Source organism: Oreochromis niloticus, linkage group LG18 (assembly GCF_001858045.2).
Source record: "Oreochromis niloticus isolate F11D_XX linkage group LG18, O_niloticus_UMD_NMBU, whole genome shotgun sequence".
In the NCBI taxonomy this organism is placed as follows: domain Eukaryota; kingdom Metazoa; phylum Chordata; class Actinopteri; order Cichliformes; family Cichlidae; genus Oreochromis; species Oreochromis niloticus.
The window spans coordinates 33,908,422-33,915,068 of NC_031982.2; positions in this window are offsets into that span (position 1 = coordinate 33,908,422).

Sequence of the window (6,647 nt, forward strand, 5' to 3'; positions counted from 1 at the left end):
ATATTTTATACAGGGAGTGCAAAATTATTAGGCAAATGAGTATTTTGTCCACATCATCCTCTTCATGCATGTTGTCTTACTCCAAGCTGTATAGGCTCGAAAGCCTACTACCAATTAAGCATATTAGGTGATGTGCATCTCTGTAATGAGAAGGGGTGTGGTCTAATGACATCAACACCCTATATCAGGTGTGCATAATTATTAGGCAACTTCCTTTCCTTTGGCAAAATGGGTCAAAAGAAGGACTTGACAGGCTCAGAAAAGTCAAAAATAGTGAGATATCTTGCAGAGGGATGCAGCAGTCTTAAAATTGCAAAGCTTCTGAAGCGTGATCATCGAACAATCAAGCGTTTCATTCAAAATAGTCAACAGGGTCGCAAGAAGCGTGTGGAAAAACCAAGGCGCAAAATAACTGCCCATGAACTGAGAAAAGTCAAGCGTGCAGCTGCCAAGATGCCACTTGCCACCAGTTTGGCCATATTTCAGAGCTGCAACATCACTGGAGTGCCCAAAAGCACAAGGTGTGCAATACTCAGAGACATGGCCAAGGTAAGAAAGGCTGAAAGACGACCACCACTGAACAAGACACACAAGCTGAAACGTCAAGACTGGGCCAAGAAATATCTCAAGACTGATTTTTCTAAGGTTTTATGGACTGATGAAATGAGAGTGAGTCTTGATGGGCCAGATGGATGGGCCTGTGGCTGGATTGGTAAAGGGCAGAGAGCTCCAGTCCCACTCAGATGCCAGCAAGGTGGAGGTGGAGTACTGGTTTGGGCTGGTATCATCAAAGATGAGCTTGTGGGGCCTTTTCGGGTTGAGGATGGAGTCAAGCTCAACTCACAGTGCTACTGCCAGTTTCTGGAAGACACCTTCTTCAAGCAGTGGTACAGGAAGAAGTCTGCATCCTTCAAGAAAAACATGATTTTCATGCAGGACAATGCTCCATCACACGCGTCCAAGTACTCCACAGCGTGGCTGGCAAGAAAGGGTATAAAAGAAGAAAAACTAATGACATGGCCTCCTTGTTCACCTGATCTGAACCCATTGAGAACCTGTGGTCCATCATCAAATGTGAGATTTACAAGAAGGGAAAACAATACACCTCTCTGAACAGTGTCTGGGAGGCTGTGGTTGCTGCTGCACGCAATGTTGATGGTGAACAGATCAAAACACTGACAGAATCCATGGATGGCAGGCTTTTGAGTGTCCTTGCAAAGAAAGGTGGCTATATTGGTCGCTGATTTGTTTTTGCTTTGTTTTTGAATGTCAGAAATGTATATTTGTGAATGTGGAGATGTTATATTGGTTTCACTGGTAAAAATAAATAATTGAAATGGGTATATATTTGTTTTTTGTTAAGTTGCCTAATAATTATGCACAGTAATAGTCACCTGCACACACAGATATCTATGGGCAGAAATCTGTGCCATCAGAAACTGAATTTGAATAAGTTAAATTTGAATTTGAATTACTCGGATTGAATCTGAATTGTAACTTGAATGAAAGCTTTTGAAAACTGAATTTGAATTAGTCTAATTTGAAATTGAATTTATGGTTTGAAAATGAATTGATTTGCTTTGAAACTGCATTTTATCCTTTAAAAATTCAGCTCTCGAATAATTTCAGATTCACTTCTCACCATTCAGTTTCAGTTCTACAATTCAATTTCAGTTCCAAAATTCAGTTTTTTGGAACTTACATCCGGTTCCGGTTCAAGCGCAGATTAATAGAACTACAGACTGATAGCGTTACTGACGGAATCTACAGCGTCTTGAGCTGAATTAAGACTTCAGAAGTCATTCGTCATGTCGAATCACCAGCGGATAAACTCTCAGGTTGGTAATAAATGTATTACATGTATAAGAACAAGCGTCATGTTAACAAATGATAGCCGTACAGTAACTTTTATGCTTATTGTAGCTGCTAGCTAAAAACGCTAATTTAGCGTAGTTTGCCCTGGATTCAGCTTTGACAAACAAATATGATCGACTGTTTCTAGTAGAATTCCAAAGTTGTCATCTTGTACCCTCTCAGAGCCCTGTATGCTTGCAGAGACCCCTACAGTAAGGAAACATGCAAAACGCTGTCCAAACCTTTGTATTTTAGCTTTATTTATGTCTTACACAGCATCCCAACTCTTTAGCTAACTTAATAACTTTAGCTAAAGTGAATAGTTAGTCTTATTCATTAGTGCAGCATTACTGGATCACCTCTGTTTGAAGTAATATAATATGATATACAACTATCACTGAAACAGCAAACTTTGTAAACAAACAACACTTCTCATTCTCTAAACGTTTGGCCACAGCTGTAGATTACACTATCAGTGCTTGTTCACTCTTGACAATAATTACATTTCTAAATTCTCTTTGTGCATTTACAGGTAAACAATATCTAATATTTTATCTAAATGACTGCTTTGTCTTTGAAAAGGTGAAGAGCCTGAGGCCGGTGACACTCCAGTTCTACTCCAAGTACATCCTTACGGTGGCTCACAGGACAAGGCCACATTCCTGTCCTGCCAGGAGAGAAGAGAAACTTCAGAGTCTTCATGAAGTTCAACCAAAACCTGTCATATTCCGTATGACAGGGGTCTCAAACTCCATTCCTCGAAGGCCGGTGTCATGCAACTTTTCCATGCCCTCGAGGACTGGAGTTTGAGACCCCTGCCGTATGGTGTTCATGCAGTTTTCTACCCCAGTTACAGCATGTCTGACTGCCTGTTCAGCATATGCAAAAATATATGAGTTTAAGCATGTGATGACAAAGGCCTTCCATTATGGTGTTTGTCATCACATGTCACAGACATCTGGATGATCATTTGGAATAAACAAAAAAGCAAAAACTTGTTACTTCATCTTTTATCTTTATTATTATTATTGTTCTTATTTTACATTTTTCATTGTTAGGCATTGGGTTTATTTGTAGTAGTCCTTTCCAGCTTCTTTCCCCTCTTCCATGTTAGTGTGTCAGCTTGTCAGCATCTATTTGGGGTTGGGAGTGGAACAGGAAGTAAGGAACAGAAAGTGCCATTAAAACCAGGAGAGGTTCTTATATTTCAGAAGAAGGGATTAATTCAAAAGAAATGACCTCAATGCCATATTTTATTTAGGAACCCTAGAGAGCACTTTGCAAAATAACACATTCTTATAATTTCACCCTCAGATGAGCCAAGCTACGACTGTCAGGGAAGGTGATGTAGGTACAGAGCATGTGAGAGTGGTTAAGTTAATGTCTTGTCTAGATGAAGGCACAGGAGGGATCAATGGCACGGCGTAGAGATTCAGTATCTTCAGTCTTCAGTGGACACTCCATTTCTGGCACAAAACACCTGTAAAAGATGGTCGATTTAGGAGGTGACCCGACAACTTCAGCCTGTCAAACATAGCAATGGAGCAGTATGTTTAAAAAAAAAAAAAAAATCTAATTAAGCATGCACTCAGTACCCTAAGAATTATTATGGTAGTTAAACACAGTGATAGTTGTATATCATATTATATCACTTCAAACAGAGGTGATCCAGTAATGCTGCACTAATGAATAAGACTAACTATTCACTTTAGCTAAAGAGTTGGGATGCTGTGTAAGACATAAATAAAGCTCAAATACAAAGGTTTGGACACTGTTTTGCATGTTTCCTTACTGTAGGGGTCTCTGCAAGCATACAGGGCTCTGAGAGGGTACAAGATGACAACTTTGGAATTCTACTAGAAACAGTCGATCATATTTGTTTGTCAAAGCTGAATTCAGGGCAAACTACGCTAAATTAGCGTTTTTAGCTAGCAGCTACAATAAGCATAAAAGTTACTGTACGGCTATCAATTGTTAACATGACGCTTGTTCTTATACATGTAATACATTTATTACCAACCTGAGAGTTTATCCGCTGGTGATTCGACATGACGAATGACTTCTGAAGTCTTAATTCAGCTCAAGACGCTGTAGATTCCGTCAGTAACGCTATCAGTCTGTAGTTCTATTAATCTGCGCTTGAACCGGAACCGGATGTAAGTTCCAAAAAACTGAATTTTGGAACTGAAATTGAATTGTAGAACTGAAACTGAATGGTGAGAAGTGAATCTGAAATTATTCGAGAGCTGAATTTTTAAAGGATAAAATGCAGTTTCAAAGCAAATCAATTCATTTTCAAACCATAAATTCAATTTCAAATTAGACTAATTCAAATTCAGTTTTCAAAAGCTTTCATTCAAGTTACAATTCAGATTCAATCCGAGTAATTCAAATTCAAATTTAACTTATTCAAATTCAGTTTCTGATGGCACAGATTTCTGCCCATAGATATCCCCCTAAAATAGCTAAAACTAAACACAAACTAAAAACTACTTCCGAAAACATTCAGCTTTGATATTAATGTGTTTTTTGGGTTCATTGAGAACATGGTTGTTGTTCAATAATAAAATTATTCCTCAAAAATACAACTTGCCTAATAATTCTGCACTCCCTGTATGAGAGTAAGAAAGAAAAGTATATCTTTGTGTCCACCTTTCTCTGTTAATGCCCTACCTGGCCCCCTGGCAAAAGCTTTGCTAGATCCGCCCCTGCACAGTTACCAGCTGTCAGCTAAATAAAAAAAGGAGCTTGGTGTTTATTTCTCTCAGAAACAGTTCATAACTTCCCTTCAACTCATTCATGTCACCTAAAAAAAAGGTAAACCTGTTTCTCCATCACCAGTTCAGCTCTGATGATTCAGTAAGGTCATCTCCTGGTTTCGACCAGCCGCTTCTACAGCTGTGGCTCCAGCAAACATCAGCTGATACTAGAAATTAAAATCAAATGAATTCTAACAACAGCTGATCAAGCTTAAACGTGCTGCTGTTGTTTAGCGCGATAAACAAACAAGAGAGAAAAGCCGATCATTGATCAGTTTCATGACTGAAGTTTGAACAGGCGAGAGAATGACAGGGGAGGCTGTCATAAAGTTCAACATCAGTAACTTAGCGGGCACACAGCTGTATAGAAACTCCATCGTGCTAGCTACCACGCAGTACGAGTTATTATAACTGATTGTAAAAAGTCAGCACAACGAAAATAAACTACACCTAAACTCGGTTTATATCTGACCCAAATAGAGTGCAGGTCATAACTTCTTACCTGAAATTCAGTTCACCTCACGCTCCGACCGGCAGCCGCCTGCTTCTCCTGCCTTCGGTTTCCCTGATCCACGATCTACCACCGGTCGATCGGCGGTCGCCTCGCCGCCTCGTTCCCCGCATGTTCTTTCTGACACACACCGGTGGATAGCTGCCCTCGGTTGTAGCTCCGCGTCAGCGACTACCAAACAACTCAGTTATTTTTTCCACATCGACCAGCATCTGGACAATCCACCGCCTTTCACTGTTTGTACCGTTACTAAAAAGAAAACCCTCATCGGCTCATAAAAACGAAAAATAAGTCCAGCTATGACCCTGAGTCAAAAAGACAGCCAGCTCGGGTTAGCTAGCTACCTGTCTAGCTCTTTGCAGGCACCGAAAACATCAGAGCTAATATGGGATGTCTTGGTAACACGAGCAGATATTTGAAGTTTACATCTGGCCAATCCACCACCTTTCACTGTTTATACCGTTACTAAAATGAATAAATAAATAAGTCATCGGTCCATATAAACGAAAAATAAGTCCAGCTAAAACACATACTGTCGGCGAGCGACCGGGTGCTGACACGAGTTTCACCCGCCTCAATATAAGCCAAGCCTGGGTGCTTTTTCACGAAGGGTCGCTAGCGGTGCTAGCTAACTATGCTAGCGGCGCTAGCTAGCTAGCCGGCTATCAGCAACACATAAGAGAACTGCTGCTAAATAAACTACACCTAAACTCGGTTTATATCTGACCCAAATAGAGTGCAGGTCATAACTTCTTACCTAAAATTCAGTTCACCTCACGCTCCTGCCTTCGCTTTCCCTGATCCACGATTGACCTCCGCGTTAGCAAACACCGGTCGATCGGCGGTCGCGGCATATCCTTTCTGTCATACACCGGTGGATAGCTGCCCACTGTTGTAGCTCCGCGTTATAGCACCACCAAACAACTCAGTTATTTTTTCCACATCCAGCTGTAACTCCGATTCTATGCGAGCATTTGCGAGAGACCGGGGAGGTGAAACGACAGAGAGAGTCCCCTCGCTATCCATTTGCAGCCAAGTGCGGCAGCTAGCTAGGTAGCCGGCTAGCTGTCAGGCAGGACCGACGTCGTCAGAGCACTGTCGCTAAATATGGGATGTCTTGATAAAACAAGCAGATATTTGAAGTTTACACACCTACATTCTCGCCTGAAAATATCTTAAAAGTTTATTTTGTGACCTAGAAACACGAATAAAAGACATATAAAACGAAGTGGTGGCCGCCATTGTTCACTCTGTAGAGGCGTGCTATGAATTGTGGGATATGGAGTTTTCAACACAAGGATAAAATCTTTTCGGCTGTACTACTCCCGGTATACCACTAGAGAGAGCCAAGACACCACAAATGAAGTCTGTTTCTATGGTGCCAAAAGCAGAATCTTTCTCAGGAGCCTAGAAATTGGCCTAAATTTGCACTAAAATCTAAATATTTCAAAAACTATAAAAGTTATAAACACCAAAAGTCACACCATACTAGCCCAGCTCCAGCCGCACAAAATGATGTAACA